The sequence below is a fragment of the Passer domesticus genome, chromosome 11, assembly GCF_036417665.1.
Source record: "Passer domesticus isolate bPasDom1 chromosome 11, bPasDom1.hap1, whole genome shotgun sequence".
Lineage (NCBI taxonomy): Eukaryota > Metazoa > Chordata > Aves > Passeriformes > Passeridae > Passer > Passer domesticus.
This window is the reverse complement of record NC_087484.1, coordinates 13,116,981-13,144,523: the sequence shown is the minus strand read 5'-3', so window position 1 is coordinate 13,144,523 and position 27,543 is coordinate 13,116,981. Positions and strand designations below refer to the sequence as shown.

Here is a 27,543-nt window from a genome sequence, read left to right as displayed (position 1 = left end):
CTGATCTAATCTTTATTTCTCTGCACTTCAGCTCAACTAGAAGAATCCAGAGAACAAAAACATATTCCATTTATTCCAGGTTGTTTCTTTATTTATTTATTTAGCTAGGGAAAGCAAAAATGGCATGGAGTAACAGTGCACTGGAGCTGCTGAAAAATTTTTCCTGTACAGGAGAACCATCATGCCTCAAACAAAGGATCCTGCCACTTTTGAAAGTATTGGTTTTTCCAGGTGCACAATTCAAAATTGAAAGTTTTGAACCTGCAAGCGAAATAGTTTGCAAGGTTTTGAGAAATGGGAAGACCCATCATTTAAAAATAGCGCATGGATTGCTGTTATGTTAAATTTAGTTGTATACCTAAGTCTTAAGAGTGACCCATCTACTTCAGAGTCTATGCAATTTAGGTGCTTGTCCGTCTAAATTCTATTTCAGGATCTGGCTTCTAAAGAAAGGAATTACCTCAAAAAGCATTGCTTGGCTGGCCAGAGCCCCTCCTGAAGCACTGTAATACATGTTCTGTTCCCTCCTGTGCTGGGAGGTCTCCTCAGCCACAAGGACATACTAGGTAAGGTTGTCCTCCCTGCCTGGGGGGAAAGAAAAAGAAAAAGAAAAAGAAAAAGAAAAAGAAAAAGAAAAAGAAAAAGAAAAAGAAAAAGAAAAAGAAAAAGAAAAAGAAAAAGAAAAAGAAAAAAAGAAAAAGAAAAAGAAAACTGAAGATTCTTTTAGAAAAATCCCACATTGCAGATTCTTCAAGAATGAGTACTTGTTTGACAAAATGAGAAGGCCACATCATCAGTAGATTATTACAACATCTGGGATTTTCAGAAGCCACTTGAGGATCAGGGAGTTGGATACCTCTGGAAGTCTGTGTTAAATTTGCAGCTTAAACACTATTGGTCTACTGACTTCAGTGGAGCAATTCAATTTTCAGCAGCTGAGTCAATGCTGAGTGCCACAGAAAGCCTGTAGAGAAATGTAAATTCCTGCTCTGATAATAAAATGGATCTGAAATCATGAAACTGCAATAAAATTAATATGATTCTCATTTACTGTTTTAGCAGTTATTACATCTCAGTTTCTGAAAAATATCTGTCTTTTGTTTCTTGTGCAGTAGGATTCTGCCCTAGGAGAACCTTCTCACCAAGTTATAAATCTCTGAACCCAGAGAATTTCAACAGAAATATTTATTCATTCCTAACTAGTTCGGGTTTAACAGTAACCCTGTAATTAAATTGTGTTTTTTTCACTTTTCCCTTGCTGTTTGAGAGAGAATGTGCTCAGCTCTTTGGTATACAATGAGAACTAAGTGAATGCTAATCTATTCTAACCTCAGTGGATTTGAAGGAGAAAATAGACTTTGGTTTTTATAATTGTTTTCTAAAATAAGATTTTTAGGGAAAAAAAAAACACCTCAGCACAGTGCTTTCACATCTTTATCCAAAATTTCAAGTAAAAATTCTTGTTTCATTACTGTAACACAGAATAGAAAATGCTCCTATCAGACTTTAATTGAATCACCTAATGCATGTCAAAATATTTTTTTTATGAAGTCTTCATTTATAAAGTGAAAGTTAATGACAAAATGTGCCTTCTGCTCTCACAAGCTACAAGTTGGATATATATGACATATTCTCTGCTACTGTCATCCCACACTAGGCTATCTGAATTACCACAAAGTTGAAAGTGCTCCTTTGAGGCCCCAAATAAGGTTGGCTTGCTCAAGTACTGTTGCTTTTTGTTGTTGTTTTCTTTTTCAGTGGACGTGAGCCAGGCAATGGCTCAGGCATGAAGAGGAAGGCACAGTTACTGGACGTGACCCTGGTCACAGGGACACAAGAACCAAAGCAATGGTGGAAAGGAGTGGGAGTGCCTTCAGCTAAATTTGGAAAGCCACATTTGACGTTGTCCTGTCCCCGATCACGAGCTGCCCTGCAGAGCAAGACAGTCCATATGTTTTTTGGAAAAACAGTAGCACCAGAGAGGTGCAGACAGGCTGGGGGTGTGTGTGAAATGCACAGACACTCAGGTTTCCTGTTCCATTTGTTCAGAGCTGCACACAAGGACAGCACTTCAACCAAAGAATCAATAGTGACCAAACAACCCGTTAGTTAGGGAAGTAGTGTGATGGTCACTTCGGCCCCTGACATACCCTGGCCATCAGAAAAGTTTGTTGATTTTATTTTTAATCCCCTCCCACCCCATGACAGATCCAGGAACACAAATTTTCCTTCCTCACTACAAAACCCTATTTTTGGGCTGCCAGGACAAGAGGATTGCTGTATAATTCCTTTGCATCCTTAATGCCAACCATTGTTCATTTAAAGCATTCAGACAGACAGAATTTAAACATAACATGGCTCTAGTAAAATGTTTTGTTATGCCCAGATCCTTACAAGTAGAATAATTAATTACTGCTTTAAGCACTTACCTCCATATTTTAAAAGTCAGAAAATGTGACAGTGAAAGTAAGAAGCATCCAATGGTGTGGTATCTATAGAGGAAAATCTCCATTATATGCAACTTGTCTACTCAACATAATACACTCTGGAAAACTTGTTAAAACTGGTACACTGAGACCAGAAAATGCTTTGAATAATCAGGATCAGTAAGCATATGAAAGCACAAATCTTCTGGGAATATTGGAGAAGACAGACAACACTGACCTTTACCCTAGTAGAAAATTAACCATTTTTTTCTTGAGCAAACTACAAGCAAAGAAAATCTTGTTCTAATACAAAAAAACAGGAAAGAGTGCATGAACCTTCTCTGCAAAAGCCAGGGAAAACATGAGGAGCAGAAAAGCACAGTCTTAACAGGGGCCTCAGAAGCTTTGACTCTCACACAGAATTTTTTAGATGCCCTGAGAGTGAAAGGCTCCAGGTGAGATTTTTTTCCCCACTAAGGTCAAGGACAAAACACCTTGTGATTTTGTCCTCAAGATCTTGATGTTCTTCAAACTGAGGTATTAACAACAGAAAAATCACTATGATCAAATTTATTTACACAACCCATGTATTTGCAACATATGGGTGTTTTCTTGTATATTAAAGATGCTTCAGGAACTAGATAATGAGCCACAACATTCATTTCACAGGGCACAGTGGTATCAGCTAATAATAAGGTGTCTAGGAATGAAGCTTTCTGGGGGCACCGAGTTAACATAACTGTTTCTCAGGATGTCCTATCTGTAAATTGCCTTTTCCATTTGCAAAGCTTAGCAGTAGAATTTAAAGACAAATAAAGATCTATTGCAATACACAGGCTGTTTGCCCTTGCTTGTGAGTTCTTTCTTTATGCAACACTAACTCCATAACAAAAACAGTACCTTGTTGTATTGAGGAGAGTAAATTTTATGACTTCCTGAGATGTCCGGATCAATGCATAAATGAAACACTAAATTTAGTAAGTAGGGTCTTATTCTCTAAATGTACAGTATTTATTTATCTCTACACTGTGTCTTGCACTCGAAGTTAGTAGAAGCTTTTCTACTAGGAGCTACAATGATGCAGAATAATAAATTCAGATCAAGGTCTTGATTAAAATTCTGTACAAATTAGTATTTCTTTTATCTGTCTCATGATAACACAGAAGCCCAAGATGCTGTCTTAATTATCTAGAAATAATACTAATAAAGCAATGGAAATAGGTAATAATAAGGTACTCAGCTTGTTAAAACTTTTGTGCATGTGATCATCTGGAGCAGAGTATCTCAGCTGCTCAGACCATAGTGTCACCTGGCTTTTCCATGCTGGGATGTGCTCTGACAGACCTGGGGCCCTTCACTACAGCATTGACTATGTGGTTATTCAGCAGTCTTCCTTTTCTTTCTTTTTTTTTTTTTACCTTTCCTCCCACTATCATTGCTTTACTGTAATTTCCTGATTTAAAACTAACAAATTAAAAAAAAAAAACACTCAAATTCTGCTCTCAAAGGTTTCTTCTTCACCTCATATGTAAACTGAGACTTGAGTACAAAGAACTTTAAAGCTTTCAAAACTAATTTTTCCAAGTACAGTGAAGGTATGGAAACTATAGTGGGCTGTGGATCAAATCACATCTAATATCTTCAGTGCAGAAACAGGGCAATATAGAGACATCCAGGAAGCTGCGGAAAAACCCTTTGAACATTCCACATGATAGATATTGTTTTTCTTTCTCTTAATTCACTACATCCTGCCCCTTCTGTACATCCTAAGTATCCTTTCATCCTGCAGGTCTAGGATCACTTTGTCTCCTAAGCACCCACCAGAGTGAAACAATCCTCGTGTTTCCCAGGGACTTCGGCCCGTAAAAAGGGCAGGCAAAGCCAGGCTTTATCAGAGCCAGGAGGCGTAAGCCTGGAAGAGAGTTTCAGGATGTTTTAAAATGTTTAAATGCCGGCAGAGGGCGAGCGAGGGCAGCCTGCAGGGAGGGACACGGCGAAGGAAGGAAGGAAGGAAGGAAGGAAGGAAGGAAGGAAGGAAGGAAGGAAGGAAGGAAGGAAGGAAGGAAGGAAGGAAGGAAGGAAGGAAGGAAGGAAGGAAGGAAGGAAGGAAGGAAGGAAGGAAGGAAGGAAGGAAGGAAGGAAGGAAGGAAGGAAGGAAGGAAGGAAGGAAGGAAGGAAGGAAGGAAGGAAGGAAGGAAGGAAGGAAGGAAGGAAGGAAGGAAGGAAGGAAGGAAGGAAGGAAGGAAGGAAGGAAGGAAGGAAGGAAGGAAGGAAGGAAGGAAGGAAGGAAGGAAAGGAAGGAAGGAAATTAAAATAAAACAAGTAAACCATTTTTAGTGATCCTCCTCTGTTGAGCAGCCGGTTCTGGATGCTCTGCAAACCCACAGTGCCTTCCTCCTCTTGAGTCTGCTGTCGCTGCAGGGAATGTGCCTTGGCCACCAGCAAAAGCAAGATCAGACCCATTTGGGTCCAGCCGCAATATTTAACTTTTGGAATTTGTAAGTCATGTATAAAACAAGACAAAACCCCAAGGTTCAGTAATCTAACTGCTGTGCCAGGGACACAGGCAAATCAGAGGGATTACAAATGCTCAGTGCAAGGGGAGCAGCTGATGTCTAAAAGGCTCAGTAAAATAATAAGAGATTCACACCAGGAAACAGCTACAACAACATGTGAAATGTATTTTAAAGGCATTTAATAGATTTCTATTAACCTCTTGGACTGTTGGGAAAGGCCTGTGGAAATAGAAAGATGTGTCAGAGCAGAACCATCAGCTGCAGAGAATGTTAGTTAAATAAAATTTCAGTTTTCTGAGAGACATGAAGGAAAAGAAATGGCCCATCACAAGAAAAGCATCATTTTTTCCTGTGCACCCCAAAGCAAAGCTAGAGTGATGCATGAGGAAAAAAATTTTTGTACTTCACTCCTCTTAATATCCCCTTACCTTTCAGCTGAAAAAGGAGTTGAATAAAAAATAAGACACAGAAATTTTTTTAAAGGTATTTAAAATATTATTTCTATTCCACTCACTTGAAAAGGCACGACAGTTGTCACTGTCATGGTCTCAAACTCCAGGAGATACAGCAACTCCTTTCCTGTTATTAGAGTTAAATCTGTTCCCACTTTTTTTAAACGTGTCCTATTTTCCTCCCTCCAAGCCACTTCTTTAAAAACGGCTGACAATCTTTAATTGTTTCTATCTTTTACTCCCTATCAGGAAAATTAGGACTTCTCTGTTCACCTTGTACTTGCCAGAGAAGTTAGCCAAGATTTGTTCATGATGATGGTTTTTGCTGTTTGTTGATGATGTCCTTGGTTCAGAGTTTCTGCCAGGTTTCTTGGACCCCAGCAGACAGAAGATAAAAAAATTGTGAGGCATAAGGTTTCTCATGAGGATTTTTTTTAAATACATTTGTTATTGTATGTCATAATAGTGTTCTAACTCTCCAAATACTCCCTCCCACTTTGAATCTCTCTTAAGTTCTTTTGACAGTGATTTCCACAAGCAAACCACGTGTCAAAAATACACCTTTTGTGATGCTGAGGAAAACTGAGGTTTCCTAAAATATCGAGCTTCCAGACTTAATGCTGATCTCTTGATTTATCCTTTTCATTCCCTCTGGATAAACTAAATATTTGCCCTTTGCAGCTTCTACCTTTTGCAATAAAAAGTGAACGTGTATCCTCAGATCATCAGACTGACTGCCACAGAATTATTTTATTTTTTAGAAATAGTGAGGTATGAGCATCAGGATAACTATTCCCATGGCGTGGAAACAGACTCTGGATGTGAGATATGAGGATTAGAAACATTAAGAATATTTTCACTTCATAGGATATTATTTCCTTTTCATGTGACTTTTCTTTACCTTCAGTTTCATGTGATTAGAAGGCATAATAAAAAATGAGGACATTTAAACCCACCTCACATTATTTACTTCATGCAGTCAACATTCACAAGCATCAAAGCTTTTCTTTCAGTTCTGTATCAAAAACCACGAAGCTTTAAGGCTTGGCCAAAGAATCAACACAAGCCCAAAGCAGAGGCATCAGCTCATGAGACTGCTGACAGAATGGATTAAACAGACGTTTGAAAGTATTGCCAATGCTGTGGGAGAAAAAAGAAAAGGCCTCAGTTCCACACTTTCTTTTAAACTAAGAAGTCCAGCTTTTGTAAACTATTCACTTTGTTGATGCTCAACAAATACCTACTGATGAGATGACATCATCTGCTAATGAAAATAATTGCTCAAAGGCTTAACCCTGGTTTTGGATAAAATATATGGGCTATTCAAGCTTTGATTTTAAAAAAATAGAAGAATAAGAATGGATTTTCATGATCAAGGAAATGTTATAGTCCTTGTTAGAAAATGGGGTCTGGCTGCTTTCACAAGTGGAATTGGATCCTGGAAGAATAATATCATTGTGGTGTTCCACAGAATTTCAATACATGCTCAGATTTGCTCCTTCTTTGCCCATTGATTATTAGCTGTTTTAGTGCTGGGGAGAGGTAGCATGGTGGCATTTATTTGTCAGCAATGCTGCATTGTCCATACTGGGAGATTATGCTTTCCCTTTGGGCTGCTGCTTTCTGGCTGCTGCCTCCAGTTCTCCCTCATCTACAGGCTGTTTGGCTTCTCTGTGCAAAACAGGAGTGCTGAGGAACAAAATGCTCTATAAATATTATTGGTCTGTCTTGGGAAGGAATATTCTCTCCAGTCTCCATAGCAGGGTTGCAGCACAGCTGGGAGTCAGAGAGGAACACTGCTGTTTGCTGCTTTTCCAGATACCTTGTCAGCATTAGTTGTCCTATCCAGAGATCCACAGAGGGACAGAAAGAATCTTGAGGTAGATAGAATTTTCAACTGTGTACTGTTGTCTACTTTTGCATGTTATTGTTCTCCCGGGGCCAAGACAATAGAGTAGGCAATGGACACATCCATGAAAAACACACATAGATAAAATACAATCAGGAAAAACTAGCTTTAGAGTCACGTAAGATAAAGCCCTTTAAGGTCTGTGAGAGCTGTGGCAGGCAGACAGGCAGTGCCAGAGCAGGAGTGCCCACTGTCACAGCCCTCTCTTCAGACCTGAGACTTGAACACAGCTGGAACTTCTGCTATTTCCTTCAATTCTCATTCATTTCCCTGCAAACCCACCTTCCCCAGGAGCACTTTCTGCGGTTCAATCACATCCATTACTAGGCCTTTTGTGCATTCCTGGTACACCTCAGAGCTTGGAAAGAGGGACAGGGAGTTTGGGAATTAAATTGTGCTTTCCTTCAGGACCTGAAATCCAAATCACTAAGGGTGTACAGGTCAGGTGTCTCCAGGGGCTGGGGCAGGGAATGCCCCAGGGAGGAGGGGCAGACCTCAGAGCCAGGGTGTGTCTCATGGGGAGCAGGACAGCTTGGGGGGCACCAGCACAGCCCCAGCCCCGTGTCCAGCAGCCCTGGGGACTGGCTGTCGGAGCTGGAGGGTGGCAACACTGGCATGTCACTGGGGCCAGGGTGGGTGGCCCTGGGGAGTCTGAAATAGTGACCTGAGCCATGGGCTGGGCAGGGAACACCCACAGAGGCTGCACAGGACCACACTTCCAGGCCAGCACAGCCCTCAGGACTCAGCCACAGTGTCCCTAGAAACACTCAGTGACAGCAGAGCTATTGCAACCACAGTGCTGAGCATGCAGCCAGCAAAGGAGCTCCTGTAAAAGAGCATCACACTTGGGGCTTGCATTTCATAGCAGTTTAGAACTGAAGAATGGAGATGGTATGACTGCTTTTCCTGTGTAGAAAGGGAAGTGAGACCAAAGTCAAGGGCACAAGCACTGGAGGCTCCCATGGCAAGAGGGATGCCATCAGAGGTGTACTCACACAGCCCCTCTGAAAGCATAGCAGAGGTACTGAAAAAGGAGATGAGAAAGCTGTACATGGGGAAGAAGAGCAAGAGCACCATGTGTTGTTTATAAACACAGATAATGCTGAACAAACAACTAACAAGACTGAAAAGAGAAAACAGTAATAAAATGCTGGTAATCATAGCAATGGAACTTCAGCAAATGCTGCTTTGTTGCTAAAACATTGACTTTGGTGCTGAAGTGGATGGGGATGCATTAATGGTTAAGATGGCTGTGCTCTATAACTCTGTCAGCTGTGAAGCTCACAAACCATGGGCCTGAACACCAGAAAGAAAGAACGAACTTTTGCAGTTTTACTAACTTTTGGACACTGAACAATTAAACACCATACTTCCTTTGATACTGTGTCATACTTAAGATTATTCTTTGAAAATTCCTTTCAAATTAAATGAATTCCTTTTCTTTTGATTCAACTAGAAAAGCATTGATATTGAACTAGAATAATACTGTCATTCATTTTCTCAGAGTACAATGACTTGGCCAAGTCATAAGCTACATAAAGCTCTGAACTTACTACATGCCTATTTTTAAGCAAAGTTTTAGAACTATATTATGTAGCATAATCTTTTGACATTTCCATCCAAAGAAACTATTAAAAATCATTTGTCTTGCTGCACTGCTGGGCATATACTTTTCAGAAAGATTGACTAGCACATGCCACTGTATTTGAGGGGTTTCACAGGTGTTCTGTATCTTTTGAATACTAATATGTCATAAAAAAACGTGATCTCCTGAAGCTTGGTATTGTCACTCATTACATCCAATCTTTCACCTTTATGAAGCCCATTCCTCTGAAAATGTTCCCTCTGAAATTCAAGAGCAGTATATTTTTAGTGAATTCTGTTTATAAGATATAACTAATTTTCTTAGTTATGCTCTTTGTTCCTTTAGTTATGCCATTGGTTTCTTTGTGAAAAAAAAAAAAATGAGACTCTCCTCTGTGAGTGGGACTTGGTCCTTGAGAATGAATCAGATTTACTTAAGCAATATGCAATTTGGAAAGTAAATATATTAACTTCAGCTGTCAGTATCAGTCATTCAAGTTTCATTCCTTCCATCTTGCTTTGTTATTTTATGCCAGATTATACCTTTAGTCCAAAGATGCTCAATGATAGACTGTAATAATTTTGCAACATCTTGTTAAATGCTTTGTTTAACAACACTGGCATTGCTTTGAGAATGGTAGAATAAGTTGGTTTTAAATCTATGTCCCTGATGGTGGACTGTAACTTTAATTTTTTAAGCCCTTCTTTTGGATAGAAGAAGGGAATGTCACTGGCAAAGGAAAAACCTTTCCTGCAGACATATTTAAATTACTGATCTATGGACTACATATAACTACCAAATTTATATTTTTTCAAAATTCAATTGCATGCATACAGAGCTGATCCAGCTCTGAACCAACATTCTCTGGCTACTCTTTCATTTTTCTATGACTGCAGTGATTTCAAAGACATCCTGAAATGGCTGTAGGGCTGTAATTTGACTGAATATCAACTTCCTGTATCTCCTAATAATCCTTCTTCTCAGCTTAGATTTGTGAATATTTTGTTCTTCATCTTTTAAGATCCCTCTGCAGGACACAGAGAAATTTTTGAGCTTTTTCCTAGTCAAATATATGAAATATGCTGATTTAAAATAATGATACCCTAAAACACAGCTCTAACCAGAAACACCCAAGATGGTCCTGGCTGCCTTGAGGAAGTGTCATACCAGCTCCCTCCATTCCTTTTCCTCTTGCACACTGCTGCTTCTGTATTCAACATCTATTTCCACTCTTTGATTAAATGTAAGCCAGCTCTTGCTCTGTGGATTTGCAGTAAGACTTCAAATACCTCAGCACTTAGGAGCCAGAAGTGTTCTTCAGGTAGAATAGCACACAAATGTTAATTTAGCATGTTCTAGACTGGGCACACAGTTCCTCCCATTCATGTACATCACTTTTACATTGTTTTAATTCTGCCAACTTTAGCAGAGTTTACCTTGATTTAAACTTCTGAATAAGTGAGGCACCAGGATAAATAGAGCAAAAAAAACCCAATCATATTTTATTTTATATATATATATAGTAATGGTAAGTGTAGTTCCTCATGTCCAGTTACAGGATCATTGTGATATTCCCTATTAAAAAAAAAAATCCCACAAGACAGTGAGATTGACTAATTTAGTCAGCTGACAGCTAGTTAAGAGCTAGTAATAAGTACAGAAGGCTTTTCAGCACAGGGGTTTAAAGTGCTAAAGCCTGCATTTTTGTCTGCTTTTTACTGTGTAATGTATTTGCATCACTCTCAGCAATGCATCTTATATGTAGAAAACTCATTGTGTTTTATTTTCATCATTTTATTGATTCATTTTTAAGTTTCTTTGTTTTTCTCAAGGTTCAGGTGCATGGTGACACAATTTTGCCACAATTAGAACAGAGTCTAGCAGGTGACAGGGAGGGAATGCAGATGAGTGAGGCCCTGCTGGTTGATTCAGATCTAGAATTCAAATCTCTGGGGAAAAAATTGGCATGCTTTGGGCTACATCCAGCCCTGATAAAAAATGGGCAAATTCATTGAAGGCTCTGGTGTTGCAGCAACCAACAAAGAGGTTACCTGAATTGTTCCAGCTAACTTAACATTTAGAATCCGACTTTAAAAGGCAAGCTACAATTATGCCTGCCTTACTCTTCATTGAATATCTGGTTATATTACAGGTCTTACTCCTCAACTTCAAAGCCATCCATGAGATTAGCCTAAGCTACTATGGATGACCTCCCAAGAGATCTCCAGTCCACTGAGCTCTCTAGAGTCAAAGATAAAAACTAAAGTTAGGACTGTGGAAGACAGAGCTTTCCTGACCACTCACCCACAATGTGTCTCCATCCTCAAAGAGATGAGCTCTTCTGGGAATCCCAGCTTCTTCAGATCAAAGTATAAAATCCACCCCTTAGCATGGTCTTCCCTGAGAGTAAAAGATAAAAAATCCTGCTGCCGAGGAGGTGATGAGAGAGCTATGGCGCTTTTTAATGTGTTTATTTTCCAGCCTGGAATGTGCTCTCACAGTACAACGTTGGAGAGCATCAAAACCACCCCAGCAGGCAGGGGGGTCATTGATGGCAGCCTCTGTGCTGGGGAGAGACTAAACAGGAGAGAGACACAGAGGGATGCAGGACTGGGGCTCACTGCAGTTTAACCGTGACAAGTGACTTTGGTGGTCTCCATCTTGCACTGTGCTCAGGGTGGTCTACATAAATCAGCAGGATCAGCTTTGACTAGGGATGTTTTTCATTTAGTGCCTCTCTCAGATTCAAAGGTAAATTTTCAGATTCAGAAGCTGTGATGGGATATTTTCTCTGCCATATATTTTAATTTGTATGGCCTATACAGTGGTTTCACACACTCACATGGTTGTGTGTGAAATACAAAAACAAGTAATGGTTTTATTATGTTGGTTTAAATCTCTGCTAGTCTAATACTACATGAGTTTAAGTACAGTCACACACTTACTATGCAATTTGTCTGTATATATTCCTCCTCTTCAAAATGGCTTTGTTTTTGTGGTGCAGGTGCAAAAGAAGCATTGTCTTCAAGAACTTTAAAAGTTTCAGTATTTCTACTGGTTGCATTAGTAAAAGTTTTCTAAATTCTATATAAATCCCTTAAATTATACATAAATAAAAAGAGTATTTTTAGCAATGGCCACAGTGTATTGAAAACTACTCCTTAGATAAACTGACTGTCTCAGACTGCATTGCTATTCCCTAACTGAGCCTTAGTTCTAAGTCTTTTCTCTAAAATGATAACTTTATAAGAATTTACCCCTCATAGTTAGAAGTCATGAGTAGGTTTGAATTCCTACATCATTGCTTATGGAAAAGCAGCACATCTGAGACAATCCAAGAGTCTGTTTGCACTACAGGCTGCTGTACTACAGAGGTACAAGCTCTACACTCATGTAAGATTAAATAACCTCTAAACTTACTTAAACCAGCTTTAAAAGAACTCAGTCTAGAGTCAGTATCTTTCCCTGGCAAGATAGCTGCTATCATCTGACCTGTTCTAGCTTCTTTCTGACATATTACTTATCAAATGGACACAAGCAAAAGGTAAGATTTTTCATTCCGTTTTGTTCATCTGGGATTTTCGTTCTGTATATTTGATCACAAAGACCTGGTTTTAGTGAAGGCCTTGTAGCTGCAGAATAGAAACAGTTTAGCCTTGTGTCCCTGGTTAATCCAGCTGAGAATCCACAGTGTTTCTCAGAGCACTCAGTTAAGCACACGCCTGCATGTGTGCAGCTTTCAGGTCTCCACTGTCCACTTATTTGTACCATACATTTGTGATTACATGCATTAATTGTTACATCTCCTCTAAGGTTTTAAGTCATTTAAAGGATTCCAGATATACAATTAAACTATACAATCGCCTAAATCATAAATCCAAGTCAGCAATAATAAAGCAGGGGGCAACGTAATGGAGATGAGGCTGCTAATTTCAAGTACAGTATTTGGATTTTTACTGGTGTTGTAGAAATTAAAATCTGGCCTATACTAGTATTGTTTCAATCCTGACAAACCTTTCCACAACTAATTTTTTCTTCACATGGATAGGGTTGTAAATAAGTACTTAGCCCATAAAATGCATATGGTACATGAAATACTTTGTCTTTGTATTCTTGCAGTGTATGTAGCCTCATACAAGTACAGAGATGGATTAGACATTCCTCTTTGGTTAAGAGATATATCAGTGCATAAAGTCACAGTCTGGGTTCATTTAGCCTTTTCATTTGTAGTGCTCCATATTACATGAGTGCAGATCTATTTGAATCTGTTTAATATTCATGATCCTCTCACCAGTCTGAGTGAAAGAGATAAAGCTTTTGATAGCAATCTCAGCAACTTGATTAACAATGCACTAATCATCACTACCATTGACCTGATTCAGAAATGTTTTCAATTCATCCATCACTTTATAACCAAAGATGATTGCATTACCTTACCATTTTTTATTTAAATAAAACCACATGAGCTGTAAATATCTTGCCATTTTACTAAATGCACCTTGGTACCAAATTAATTTATTTTTAAAACTAAATACCAAAATGACCTATAATAACCAATTAGGGCAGGAGCATAGGGAAAACGTATCACAAGTGGTCTGCAATAAAATCAATTCACTTTGACTTCACATCAATAAATGTTAAATTGTGCCAAGGAATTAATTTTGCAATAAATTGTTATTGTTGTTATAAAATCTAACTAACACATATTACCAGGAGTAATTATCCATATATCAGAATGCATTGAATGTAGAGTGTGCACTATAATTACTCCCAAAATTGCTTATCATTCAAATGGTAATTTTAGGGATAATGTTTCTTTAACTATAACTTTATAAATTTCATCAGAAATTTATTTTTAGGTGTTTTTTTTCTATACTTGGTACTGCAAAGAAAACAGAAAACTGACTGTTAAAAATGCAACAGATAATAAATATGGTAATGTAGTTTAATCAGTGTGTCTTACTTTAATATATAATTGCCAAATTTCGCAACACTATTAGTAAAGTGAGATACCTCCTTGTGAGTGGAATTTCCTTCACGAGTGCTAGCTGGAATTTCCAAGCCTATTCATGGCAATAGGCAGAGCACAGCACTGTAAAAATATTAGCATCCAAGTCTGTGTGAACACAAAACCTGTAGGGGTCATTAAATGTTTTTAGATATTGAATTTTTCTCTTGTTCTATTATTTGTGTTCAGGCTGAAGTCCACTGTCACAGGGGTTTGGTTCAGCATTTGAAAGCTGTAATATCAATGACCAAACAGAAAAAAGAAAAAAAAAATCAGAAAAAAAAAATAGTAAGACATTCAAGCCTGTGTACTATTTTACCTTTTTTAGACCTGGGAGCATTGAAAGGCTAATTCCAGAATGCAGTGATCATTAAAAGTTTGAAATTATCATGACTGTTTTCAGCTCACCTGAAGCCTTCTAATGGCATTTATTGTTTTTCATTTTTGCCTTAACAATATCACATATCTAAAGTTCTAAACATCCCAAATCATAGAAGAATACACCTGGAAAGATGTCAGTGTTTTGTGTAACTGTGGTATTAGGCACAGAACCAATAATATCTAGGGACAATTCCAAACAGCATCCAGTTGCTTTTTGATGGATTAGTGTAAGTTAGTAGAGTTTGTTTAGTTTCATCATCACTATTTGAACTAAAAAAAAATTTGGCAATGTCTCTATATAGGGCAGGGAGTTTGAATGATTTTATTCACAGAACTGGTCACTGGAGTTTGGACATGGTGACAGTTATAAGAGGAAGAGATTAAGGAAGCTCAGCTCCTGCTGCTGTGCTGCAGCTCATCGTGTAACAGGAAACTCAGTCTGTGCAACTGCTGTTGCTGTCTAAGAGCAATGCTTCAGAGCAGTCCTTTGCACGTTCAAAATACACTAATATAGTGATTCACTTTGGTGATGAATTTTGGGGCTTCTTATGAAATTATGCTATTATGTTGAACATATGCTTTATGCTACTTTACTTTCATAACCACATATAGTAGATTAAATCAGAAAACACAAAGGCTTTCAAAGTAGTTTAGAAATAACTTTTTTAAGACAAATGTGAAGTACCATGAATAATGAATTTTGTATTCTGTGGGTGCTACTGAATTTGCAGTTTCATCAGAAAATATTGGTGAGGATGACCAAGTCCCTTGTTTTTCAAATGTTTGTAACACACGTCCTGAGGATGTGACAGAATTTTCTACATTTTTAATTGCCCTATATTAACTGCTTATGTCTAAAAGCCCAGAGTGCTAGAAGGAATCCAATCATTTATAAAAATTACCATGATCATGAAATTGCACTTTTACTTTTGGAAGGGATCAACACATACTGTAAAGATGAAATAGGTGAGCTCTAAATTACTGTCTATGACTTGTAGTTGTAAGGAAACATTTCTTCAATGAGAAAGACATCTTAAATCTCCTGGAACAGCACTGTGAAAAACTGCAGCACAATGGGGGACATGTGGCTTCTCCTGCTTCCCTTTGGACACCCAGTTTAACTCCATCAGGGTAGGTTCCTCTCTAGGTCAGTCCTAGTTAGGTGATTGATGTAAGCCAGACTCTAAGAGCACCCAGACAGAGTATATGAAATTGCTTTCCTATGATAGCTAAAGTTTGGTAATACAAATTTTATTGTCCTGGATTTTTTTTTACTTTTCTTGAGATTATTCCTTAAAGAAATCTCTCAGAGAAGCCCAAGGATTTTGAAAACCAGCAGCTGCTAAGTATTTTTGAAGATCCTGACACCAAATTGCTAGGAATATTAAAGTGATATTTTGAGAATTAAATGCAAAGAAAATAAGTTTAAAAGGTAAGAGGTCCACAAGACATATATAGTCCTCAGAGCCTCTTTGTGAGAATTCACTAAATACACCTTTCACATCTAGGGGGTGCTTCTCATTCAACAGTTTTGTAGATTTCAAAAAGTTTCTACTCATGGTACTCTTAAAACCCTTCTGAAGTGAATAATTTTTATCCAATGCTTGATTATTTAATAGATAATCTAGATTTAATTTTGGTAAAGAAAAATATGTGTCAGCTTAGCCATTTAATACAAAAATACATGGCCTAGAGAAATGTTATTTTAAAGCTGTTTGCCTCCTTAATTGCAACAGTCTGTATATCTATTTGTCTAGACTCCATCAAGGGCACTATTGTAGCTGGAGGCATTGGTTTGAAGAAGACTAAAGGGCTACATCATGTCAAAGCCTCAAGTAGGAATTATTGCCTTTCTTGCCACAGTTCACAGCTGTATTATGTCACCAAATCACATCACAGTGTAATCAAAGATGAATAAAATATTTTTTTTCTTTACCTTAAACGCTTTCCCTGTCAATTACAATCAAAGGACATGATTTCAGGTCTGTCAGTTTGCTGGGTTCTCTCCTACTGATGACTCCAAAACTGTAATCTGCTAAATATAAAATGAATCAGAGAAGTCTTAGAATGATTCTGCTATTAAGAAGAAGAATGTTTTTCTCCCACAGGGGACAGGAAAGTAATTGGTCTTTAAAGAAAGAAATCAAAGATGTTAAAAAATTACCTTTTGGGTCCTTTCCTCTCCACCTTTGGCTTTTTTTTTTTCTGTGCTAAACCTTCAGCCATTCGGTTTTCTTCTCCTAAGAAGGCAGGCATAAGTATTCTAATCAAATCTGTCCAGTTTTGTGTGCCATTAGAGTAAACATTTAACTGTGTCTTGTTTGCTCCATCACACCTTTTCCCCTCGTGTTATTGTCGATTGGGTGCTCTGTAATGGGCAGGCTGTATGCCTGCTGCAACTCCAACTTCTAGGCACTTTAGTGGCTTGATTACATCATTAACCATAATCAAAAACATTTCCCCAGAATGATTTTAGCTTGGTAGTAAGGACTGTTTCCTTTGATCTCAGTAGCAACATTTTATGATAGGTTGCTCCTCATTTACACTACAAATGCTGGCAAAAATGAAAGTGGTATCTTCCCTAGTAATACCAGATAAAATAAAATAACTGGTTAGCAGTCATACCAGCTGCTATCATTGATGAACAATGGCCTTTTTCTTGTAAGAAAAGTGTATAAACATGTATATATGTGTGTGTGCATGTATTACTCTGTACAGTGAAAATTTCTAATGTATATCCTTGTATTACACTTAACAACATATTTCAGCATTTGAACTGTGGTTTAAACCATGCCATTGCATTGCAGCTTTGCAAAAGATTTTTAGTTGCAGCAAAAAAAATTCCTTGCACCTGTACTGCTTGCAGAATAGTCCAGAATTCCATTATAGTGCACTGAAGTCATGTCAGAAGCCTCATAGCAGATATAGTTTCCAGCATTTCTAATGGTGTGTCTCTATTATAAGACTAGTGCAATAGTTACAATTCATATCAGTTACCTGCACTATCAAAACATCAATTGACCAACCACTCCAAAGCTGAAAAGATCCATGAATCTGTTCCTGCTCCAGGGAGACCATCCCAGTGCTGTTCTAGAGCACTCACAGCAATACACCACGTGTATATCATAAAAGTCATGTTTGATCTGCAGTGTCTCCAGGACCAAGCTAGAGCTGACCCATGTGGGTGGGACAGGCAGAGGATGTTCAAAGACCTTTATGCTGGCAGCCCTTGATCTCTCCTGTGCTCTTCCTGTCGTGTTTTACAATCAGTCCTTTACACTGGATCTGAAGTTTACTGGGGAAGATGGGAAGTGTTTTGTGGCCTGCAGCACGTGCCAAAGGGATAGAAAGGGAAGAATTGTGGACCTCTCCAGGCTGTGCAGCTTGCTTGACTTCTGGGGATTATGTTTGATGTCCCAGCTGTTCAGACTCACATCCCCACCTTATTCCCAGCCAGCTGATCCAGGTACTGCAGGGTCACAGATCCTCTAACCTTCCACCAGCCAGGAGCTGGGTGCCTCTAGCTACTCTGGGTCCCAAGTCTCACTTGCCAACAAATTTTGTAGCTGAAGAGTTTCCCCAAAACCTTATTTGTTTCTTACTTTATTCCCATTTCAAAGCAAAGTGCTGCAATGTACAAATGTCTAACAGGCACTTATATTCCATATGCTTACAGTGGAAAAGGAGTGGAAAAGGAAATCTTCTTGTTTGTTAAACCAAAGACTTTTTTTTAATTTTCTTCATGTGCTGATGGTTTTGTTGCCTCTAACATAAGCATGAAAGACATAGCAAAGTATACAAAAAAACAGAATCTGCTCAGATGGTCATGCCATCAACAGTGCCAGAGCAATAGGGTTTTCTGGTGATACACTTTCAATTTTCAGAGATGTCAATGGACAAAGGAAGACTAGCAAAGAATTGCCAGTGAATAATGGAGGGGTAACTACCGGGCCCTTCCTTGGCAGCTGTCCCACCAAGTTATGATGTATTCATGTGGATATTCCCTGAGTTTTCAGAAAAAGAAAAACAAATACAGTCTCTAGTGGCCGAGTTTAAAATGGCCACTGCCTTTAGTAGGACGATGCCCCATACAATCTACAAACATGCAGACAGAGGAAGCAGTCTGCCTGCATCCATCAACTTAGTAAATGCCTCCAGATTAGCAGAAATATTTTGAAACAGCCAATAATTATAAAAGAGTTGCTTGCCATTGCATAATTATTTTATAAACCACATAACATACAACTGTTACTTAGTCACAGAGGCCCTCTTCACACGGTACCATATGGCTAATGGCTTCTACAGCACATCACACCATACTGAGTACTCCTTCTCATCATACTGTATTGGCTACTGGCTCAGTTTGCTGCTAATGTCTGTGTTACCCTTTCACTGCATGTTTATTTTATGAAATTGTGGCATCTGTTTTTGGTGTTTATTCTAAAATGGCACTGCTACGTTCCCAGCCTTAGCCCGAAAATCACCTCAGTATTAATTTCCCATGGTAGATTTAAAAATATATTTTTTGTTGTCTTTTTCTTGGGTCTCTGACAAACAAATCTTGACCTTTTTTTACATTTTGATTTAAAGTAAGAAATTTTTTTGTTTCTTGAGTTCCCTTCCTGAGTGATTTGGGTAATATTCTTTCAATCTGTTGATTACACCCTTTGCCTACATTGACCAAGCTGCCAAATACTGAAACACAAATAATCTTCTTTCTCATTCAGCTCCCAAACACCTTTGTAATCCTTACACAGTAAATATGTAATTCTAGTATGAAAGCACTATTGCAGGACCTACACATCAGGGCCACACACAAGGGACATTTTTCAAAGTTTCAATGGTATCACAGCAGCTGGAATATAATTTTAAAACAATGTTGAGCTGTTTTGTAAACTTCCATAACAATACTTTGAATATGTGACTAGAATTGGAATGGCCCTAGAAATTTTAATTTTGCATCCTCAACCAATGTGTCTGTTTCGTGAGAAATATTGATTCCATCCTATTTACAACAACAACTAAAGACACAAACAACTTGCATTTGTGGGCCCAGATCCAACAGAATTTTTGTCTGACATTGGCCAAGTGTGTGCAGTGGACCTGGGTCCTTTGCAGTCACTCTTTCACAGAAATACCTTGAATTCTCTTCTGCAGCCACAAACATTCCTTGACAACAGAACCAGTAGCTGTTTGTGGCCAGACAGCTGGACCAAGGGCAGCTACAAGGCTGGCAAAAATGCAGATATTTTGCACTTGCTCCTCCAAGGTGGATCGTGCAGAAGTGTGGTGGCGACCAGCTGTGTACAAGCCTTGTGCTGCTGGCCCTTGGTGCAACCTTCACTGTGAGACTGGCAGGCCTGGTTTAACATCTGATCCTGCCCCTGTTAAAGTTGGTGACTTGTCTCCCAGGTACTCTAGCAAAACCAGAACGAGCTCTTTGGAGAACAACCTAATACAATCCTCAGTGTCTTTTTCATTCATTTCCCTTGAGCACTGTCCCATGGGATGTACCTGGGCAGCCCTTCCTGGCCTGGGGCTGACTCCTCCACCAGCTCAGAGCTCACCCCAGCTCCCAGCCCTGGTTCCCCCACAAATGGCCTGTTCTCTCACCCTGCAGAGCAACACTAAACCAAATCCAATCTACTCATACCATCTGCTCACAGAGAGCACAGTTACAGGGAACTAATCAACAAAGTCAGGCTTTCACTGCACAGAAAAATAACTCCAATTTTTTTCAAGTATTTTTGGAGCAGTCTCTGCTGTTCATGGTGTTCCTCAGGTGCTTGCAGTAACTAATACCAAGAGAAAGGGAAGACAGACCCAGGAGACCAACTCCCTGCTGAATACTGTATATAGCAACTACAGAGCCTTAACTAATTCTTAATATGCTTTTTAATAGGCCTGTTCTAGTTTAAAGTGTCTTGTGTTATCTTTTCCTTGTTTGGGGCTTTTCTCTAGATTTCCCACTGTGAAATTGCCTTGGTGAAGCAAAGTCAGAGTGAAACAGTCATGCAGAATGTGTGCAGCCTAAACCAGATGATTTCCATGTATCAGTCTACACATGGAACTGACTACACTTCCAATTCAGGATTTGGAAAAAGCTAGTAAAGCAAAAAACAAAAAAAAACCTAAAGCATTTTGGCAAGAATGAGGAAGAAAGGAAGAAGTGTTTATTAAATGCCTGATGAACAGTTGGAGAACTTTAGATCTGATTTCATTCAAAATTCTTGTATAAGTAAGTGCAGTTTATTACTGATTAACATGACCTAGTGCTTGTTAAATGGGCATGACTGCAGTTTTGCCAACTGCACTGAAACACAAACGAGTTCCCACAGTAACCTCACACTAATGTTAGCACGACCCGAGTACTACCAGCTGTGCATTTATGCAAAAACCCAACATTTTACTGCAGACTTGACAGGAAACACCCACTTTGTTTTACAGGAAATCATATACTTAAAAAGTTGGGTTTTTTCTCTATTTTTCTATTTCAACTTTTGCAAATCTTGTGAAATTATTTAATGGAATAAAAGAAATAAACTTCATACATTGAATTGCAAAAAATAAGAAAGAAACAATAAGAAAAGAAAGTATTAAAACTTTTTTTTATCCCTAGATATTAAGCAAATAAGGGAAGAGTTGAATTCATAATATATTAGCCAGACAATCTTTCTGCATGTTTTTCATTGAATGAAGGTTCATAAAGAGCCAATAGATAAACTAAGCAATATATACCTTAATTTAAAAACGGACCATCCAGGGGCAATAATAGAACCTTAAACTTTAATTGGATTGTTAACTTCACAGAAAAATATCTTTACATCAGACATTCCAGTCTGTAGAACCATAGAGATTTGCTTTACTGTATTTCTTCTTGTCACACAGATAATGGAATTGTCCTGTGAAACAAAGTTTGACTTTACCTTGTGGTTTCCTTTGCATCTATGATATTTGAATTAAGGGTTGTTCAAAATTTATGCCTCATTTCCTTCCATACCTCCATCCTTAGACTGCTGTCAAGTATTATTTATTAACTCTATTATAGTACCACATTGAGACCCTAATCAAGATTATGCCCTACTGTGTTAAACTCTGTACATAATAAAATAAAAGATTATCCTTCTCCAAATTCTTACATCAATGTAAGTGAAAAAGGTGCCACCATAACATCTTATGATAGTGTAAAAAACTGAACTTTGTCAATGGGTGATGGTAAGTCAGTGCAGAGCCAAGACCAGCATAACTTCTCTACTCCAGCCCCATTGCTCCCAATCAGCAAGGATGTAATAAGAGCAATGGGGAAAACTCTATGAGAGAACTTTTTTTTTTTGCCAGAAGTCATTTCACTTTTTATTTTTCACAGCTGTCCATTTGGACTGACATCTCTGCCTTACAGTGAATGTAACAGAATGCTTATTAACAGGTAGGAGAAAAGTAAAACTTCTTTATATTAGTTAAAAAGTCATTATTATGAGAGCATTTGTTCAACAGTATCTAATATTCTTCCCTGTTCAGTATCCAAGATCCAATGGTTTTTCCCTATTCTCTCACTTCATTTTAGACAAAATAAAACCAAACTGGTGTTCTTGACCCAGTGGAGCAACAAAGATATTTACATTAAAACAGGCAGGAAAAAAAATATCCCCTTCCATATTTACCCTCTGGTTTTTAAGAGATGCAGCATCAACTAAATAGCAGACAGATCAATCTGTTACTATCCTGACAAGCAATTTTAGCAATATATATTTTAAAGGAACTGTATTTGATGCTTAGCATATTAATTTGAGCTGCACCTCTCACTGAATTCCTTTATCCTAGCTTCCTTTAAAATAATAACAATTAGTAGAGAAAAGTAGTTCTTCCAACAGGATTAGATTTTACACTGATATTTTTCTTTAACTACACAATGAAAAAGGTTTAACTCCTGAAAGAAAACATCCAAGTGGCCACACTGTATTGGAAATAGCCAAATCAGACAGTAACAGTAGCAAGTAGAACTGGGATGATCCCTTAAAACTATTTCTAAATGCAGACACAGACAATGACAAAAAATTACTTTCACAGAAACAATTCCTGTTAAATAATTCTTGAAGTACCTAAACTTTGTCAAGAACTTGGAGATGAAATCAGATAAATCCTACTGTCTACAGCTTGCTCTAGGAATCTGCATTTAACAAGAATCTCAATACTTTTTACAGCTGAATTGTAGCTGAGATATATGCAGGCTGAAGAGCTCTTCAGAGTCTGTTCCAATGAAAATATTGTCTAAGTACATAAGCATTAGAGCTGAACAAATAATTCTCGATGAATAATTTATCTGATTGATTTCCCCTTTTTATTCTCTCTGTCTTCAGAGGCTATGCATGGACAGAACAAAAAGTATATTGAATTTATTCATTATTTGAAATTATTCACAATCTTGTTCAGTGAATAATTCTAGGCCTGCAACTCCTTTGAACTGTGGACTTTGAGTAGCTAATTTGCAGCCCACACCATAAAGTGTGTAATAACGAACTAACTAGCTAGCAAAGCACAGTTTTTAATTGGAAGAGTCTGACATCTGAATGAGTCCTGTTTGAAATTCAGTCCAGTAGGTGCACAAATGCTCAAGATAAAAAGTCATATTTCACAGGCATTTTTGCTACTTCAGTGCAAGTATTCCAAAGATGGGTTTGAAGTATTCAGATACAAGGCTGCCCATTCACAGAGTTCTGACAGTGCTCCCCTCTTCTGATGAGCCTTAGCAACACACAGATCAACATATTCATGAGCAGGAGCATTCCACTTAGTATGAAAGCACATATCAATAAAACTAATAAGAATGTTCATATGGTAATTTTTGCATTACTGAGCATTCACATGGACAAAGTAGGGAAAGAAAAAATATTGCCTTAAAAAAAGTACAAACACTGAGTCGGGCCTTGTAAGTCTCCACAGAGCCAGAACAACATTCATTTTTCATGCCCTCTTCCTTCTCTGCTTTATCTACTCCTCTCTGTCCTTGACAGAATCATCAGTTTTTAAAGTGAACTTCTACTGGGTTGCCATATCACTCTTCTCCTTGAAAGACTGGCTACAGAGAGCTGATCAAAACAGAGGGCAGGTAGACAACCAGGGCAGGATTTCAAGAAAGGCTTTAGCATGCTTTAAAGTGTTTCAGCGAGGGGCTTGCTGAGGTCAGAGGCAGCATTAACTGGAATTTGTCTGCCACTTCTTTGGTGTTTCTGGGAATCTCTAGAGGTTTGCTCATAGCCTACCTTTGAACTTCAAACTTCTAGTAAGCTGTTGTATATCTCACTCCACAATTTTGATTGTGAATCTAACCAAAGAAAGAAGCTAGAGTTTATTTACCAGCCATCAATCAGCAAATAAATGATTTACAGATGTCTTCATTTATTTGACTCTTTCATTTATTTACTTATAGCTACAGCAAATACCACCACCAGACAGTGTCCAGATGGAAAACAATCACCCCACACTGGAACCGTATGCTTCCTAAGAGAGGTTGAGAAATTATTTGAATTTCAGACAGAAACAACTGGAAGTAAATTCAGGCCTGTTTTTTCAAGAAACTCCCCTTTGGACACAGATGCTCTCAAATCTTGTTAACATATCACAAAGAAAAAACAGATTTGACCTTCAGAAAGAGGCTTAGGATGTTGTGAGTCCAAACTGAATGATAATCCTGTGCAAGTGGCAATTCAAGTGTAGACTCTCATCTGTACACTGTGTCAAGTACAAGAGCAACCAAGCCATGCAGTTTATCCATATACATGTCACCTGAGGCTCAGAGATGCTGACATGCTAAATGCAGCATGTTGGAATTTACAAGGTGAGGAGAAGCACTTTGATTACACAAGAAAAATTCTTAGAATAGTTATAATAGATTAAATTTGAATATAAAACCTAAGCAACTACTTGAAGTTGCTTAATAGAGTCTCTAACTACTTACAATTATAACCACTGAGATACAATGCAAGCACAGTGAGGTTGATCTAATACAGATAAGTAGAGACTACAAAGAAGAATATATCTCTATACTCTTCCCTATCATCTCACACACATCACAAACCCAGGGAAGTAACAGTTCTGCAGTAACATCCACCACTGGGAGTTTGCAGTTTGGGACCTTCTTCCCTGCATTTCCAGACTGTGTTGAAACAGAATCCAGACAATCATCTGGATCATTAGAGTCCAAAGCTCTACAGACCCCACATCATTGCTCAAATGGTAGAAATGATAGCTTTCATCTGCATGCCTCCAAATCCAGACACACTGTCATTTATTCCTGCTGTGGCATTGTATTTTGAGCTTCAAGTTTCACAGGGTTGTGCCTTACAGGCAAAATGGATCCCTTCTAATTCTAGAGAAAAATTAAATTAATTCAATTTCCAAACAGCATTTAAAGACATTTGTGTTCTCAGATATGTGGTCATTTGGAGAGATGGGTTTCTTTCAGTCCTGGATCTTTCTGTTATGTCTTTCAGGTGACACAATGGCACAGAACCCTTGCAAGAATTCTCCCAAGGAATGATATTAGATGGCAGCTTGAAATCTAATGCAGCACTTGGGTATTTAAAGAAATAAGTGTTCAGGAAACAGATTCTACATAATAAAAAGGAGCACAAAGCTGTACTAGAAAGAACAGTATGGCCATCTTGTTTAAATAAGAGACAAGAAGATGATCAACATCATGCCTTATTAATAATAAAACTGGAAGTCATAACCGTGGAACTAATCTGTCTTGGAGGGAAGAGTATATTTCTGTATTTCCTGTCTTGGAGGGAAGAGCAGATTTTTGCCACATAAACTGCTCTCTACATCCAAAAAGATGGGTTTCATCAGAAAGCTTATTTCATGTTGTAAAGAAGCTGAAATATTTTGGAGGTTTGCCAGACATCATGAAAAGCTGGGTGTCCTGGGGATTTCTTCATATCAAGGGCTACGTGTCCCATTACAAGAGAGGAAAGAAGGATAAAGACTTGCAAATCCTTATACATACAAATTCCAAATGATTTAAAAATAGTACTTCACTTTCTAGGAAATTCAAAGGTGTGTTTCATGATTAAAACAAGCCAAGCTGTTAAACAAAAAGCGTTTTGGGCCAGGACAAACAAACAGAACAGAATTTCTGAAGGCTTCGCTATAGAGAGGCAAAGAGACTCGCCTTTAGATTTTCCTGTCCAGGAATCTGGGAACGGGTTTTGCCTTGGTTGACCTTCCCTAACAGAATGCAGATCAGCATGGAATGTTTCACTTCTGGACGCCGTTACGTAAGGGTAGAACATGGCTTCTCAGCCATGGACTCCAGCTGATATATGAGGAATTTAACAGCTCTGAAATCTTTCACTTGCCAAGCATCTTCAGAAAATTCCATTATGCAGATAGAAGGTGATCACCATAAATTTAATATCTTGCAGATCTTTCTATTATTCACAATCAGACTTTTTTACATTTTCACAAAGGTACAGATGGGATTGACTAAACAGTAAAGAAACTCGATTTACTTACGCCTTCAGTTATATTTCAATATTAGTTTTCAAACATGAAGCTGAGTTTCTGATCATAAGCAAATGCAATATACTTGGAAAATTAAATCACCCTATCAGTGTTATCGTTTCAAACTGCAATTTTCTTTCCTTTTTGTTTTGTTTTTCTGATATAGAATTACTTTTTTCCAAGGCTACATAAATAGCAGATGGGTCAATGTTTAGGTCACAAGTTCTATCTTTTCATTGCCAGGTAATATTCATAGCACAGCAGGGCTAAATGATGCTCCACAGTTTGAGGACATTTGATGGAATCTTTGCTGTGATTACTTTAAGTGGTGACATTTAAGTGTCATGAAGTGGACATCTAAGTCTTTGGATTTTGGAATGAAAACGATTGTGGGAAGATATTTTCAATGGCTGGCACAAATGAGCACCCATTAATCATTTTCCTTTTCATCCAACCTTGTTTGCATTGCCCAAAATTAAACAATTTAAGTAATTTTGACACAATACCATCCTTTTAAAGATTGAGTAGTTTTTCCACTTCCTGACCCTACTCTGAATAGGGGAACCCAAAACTGGAGACAGCACCCAAGATGTGACTTCATCAGTACTAATTAGAGAGGAAGAATCACCTCCTTCCCTCCCCTGACAACACCCTCCCTAATACATTATTGATTGATGTCAAATTTGGTGCCCACCAGGACTTCTAGGGACTTCCCTTTCCAGCTGCTTGGATTGGGCTGGTGCCTCCTGGTGCACTGATTCCTTCACAGGGGCAGAACTTTGCATTTCTTTGTTGATCTCTATGAGATTCCTGTCAGTTCATTTCTCCAGCCTGTTGATGCCCTGGGAAAGAGCAGCACAGCCATCTGCTTTATCAACCACTCTGTGTCTCCCTCAGACCTGCTGAAGGTGCACTGTCCCATCATCGAGATCACTAGTGCTGACCACTGTCCACCTCAGCACTGACCAGAGGGGTACACAGAGGGCCTTCAGCTGGGCATTGTGGTGCTGCTGAGCTCCTGAGATTCTATCAACTCCACTCTCCCATTTCCCAGCCCATACAACATGGGACATGTGAGAACAGCATGGGAAGCAGTAACAAAAGCCTTGCTGAATCCCAAACACACAGGATTGATTCCTCTCCCCCATCCACCAAACCAGTCATCTCACCACAGAAGGCTCCCGGCTGGTGAAATATATGATTTCCACTTTATAACTCAATGGAAACTGCTCACCTTCATGTCCCCAGACCATTGGAAATGGTTTCCATTCAGCAGCAAGTGTTGCAACACATCACAGAGAAGAGGGCCATGAAACACAGAGCATCATCATAAAACCTCAGAAAACTTCAACCCATAGAGAGTAACACCATACTGCTCCAGAAGGCTGCAGTGCAAGCATCTGCCCTTCTTGCTCTTTGTCCCAGCCTTTTATCCCCTCCTGCTGATGCCCTGCCCCTGTGTGCCCTCTGCTCCCTTTGGTGGTTGGTCAGTGCCCTGGGCACTCCATGGCTCATTGCTGTCAGTGCTGCTCACCTGCTGCTCACAGCTGTGCCCACTGGGGATGAGCTGGGCCAGCCCATCCCAATCACCACAGACTGTGTGCCTGCAGGCAAATTGTTGGGGTTTTTTTCTTGATAGTATTCACCTCAAAATTTTTGATGGATTAATAAAAATATTTTATTAATAGTGGTGCATTAATGACAACAACAAATAATAAAACAAGTGGCAAATACTCCAGATCTTTAGAGATAGGGCAGAAATAT

General features: G+C 38.6%; 1 long non-coding RNA gene across 1 annotated transcript in view; it reads right to left on the bottom strand.

The window, feature by feature from the left end:
- Window positions 1-27,204, bottom strand: part of LOC135278897 (uncharacterized) — a 57,188-nt gene extending 29,984 nt beyond the window's left edge. The window contains exon 1 of the long non-coding RNA XR_010346284.1: window positions 27,014-27,204. This is a non-coding gene — a long non-coding RNA (uncharacterized LOC135278897). The remainder of the gene's footprint in view (window positions 1-27,013) is intronic.
- Window positions 27,205-27,543: the final 339 nt, after the last annotated feature.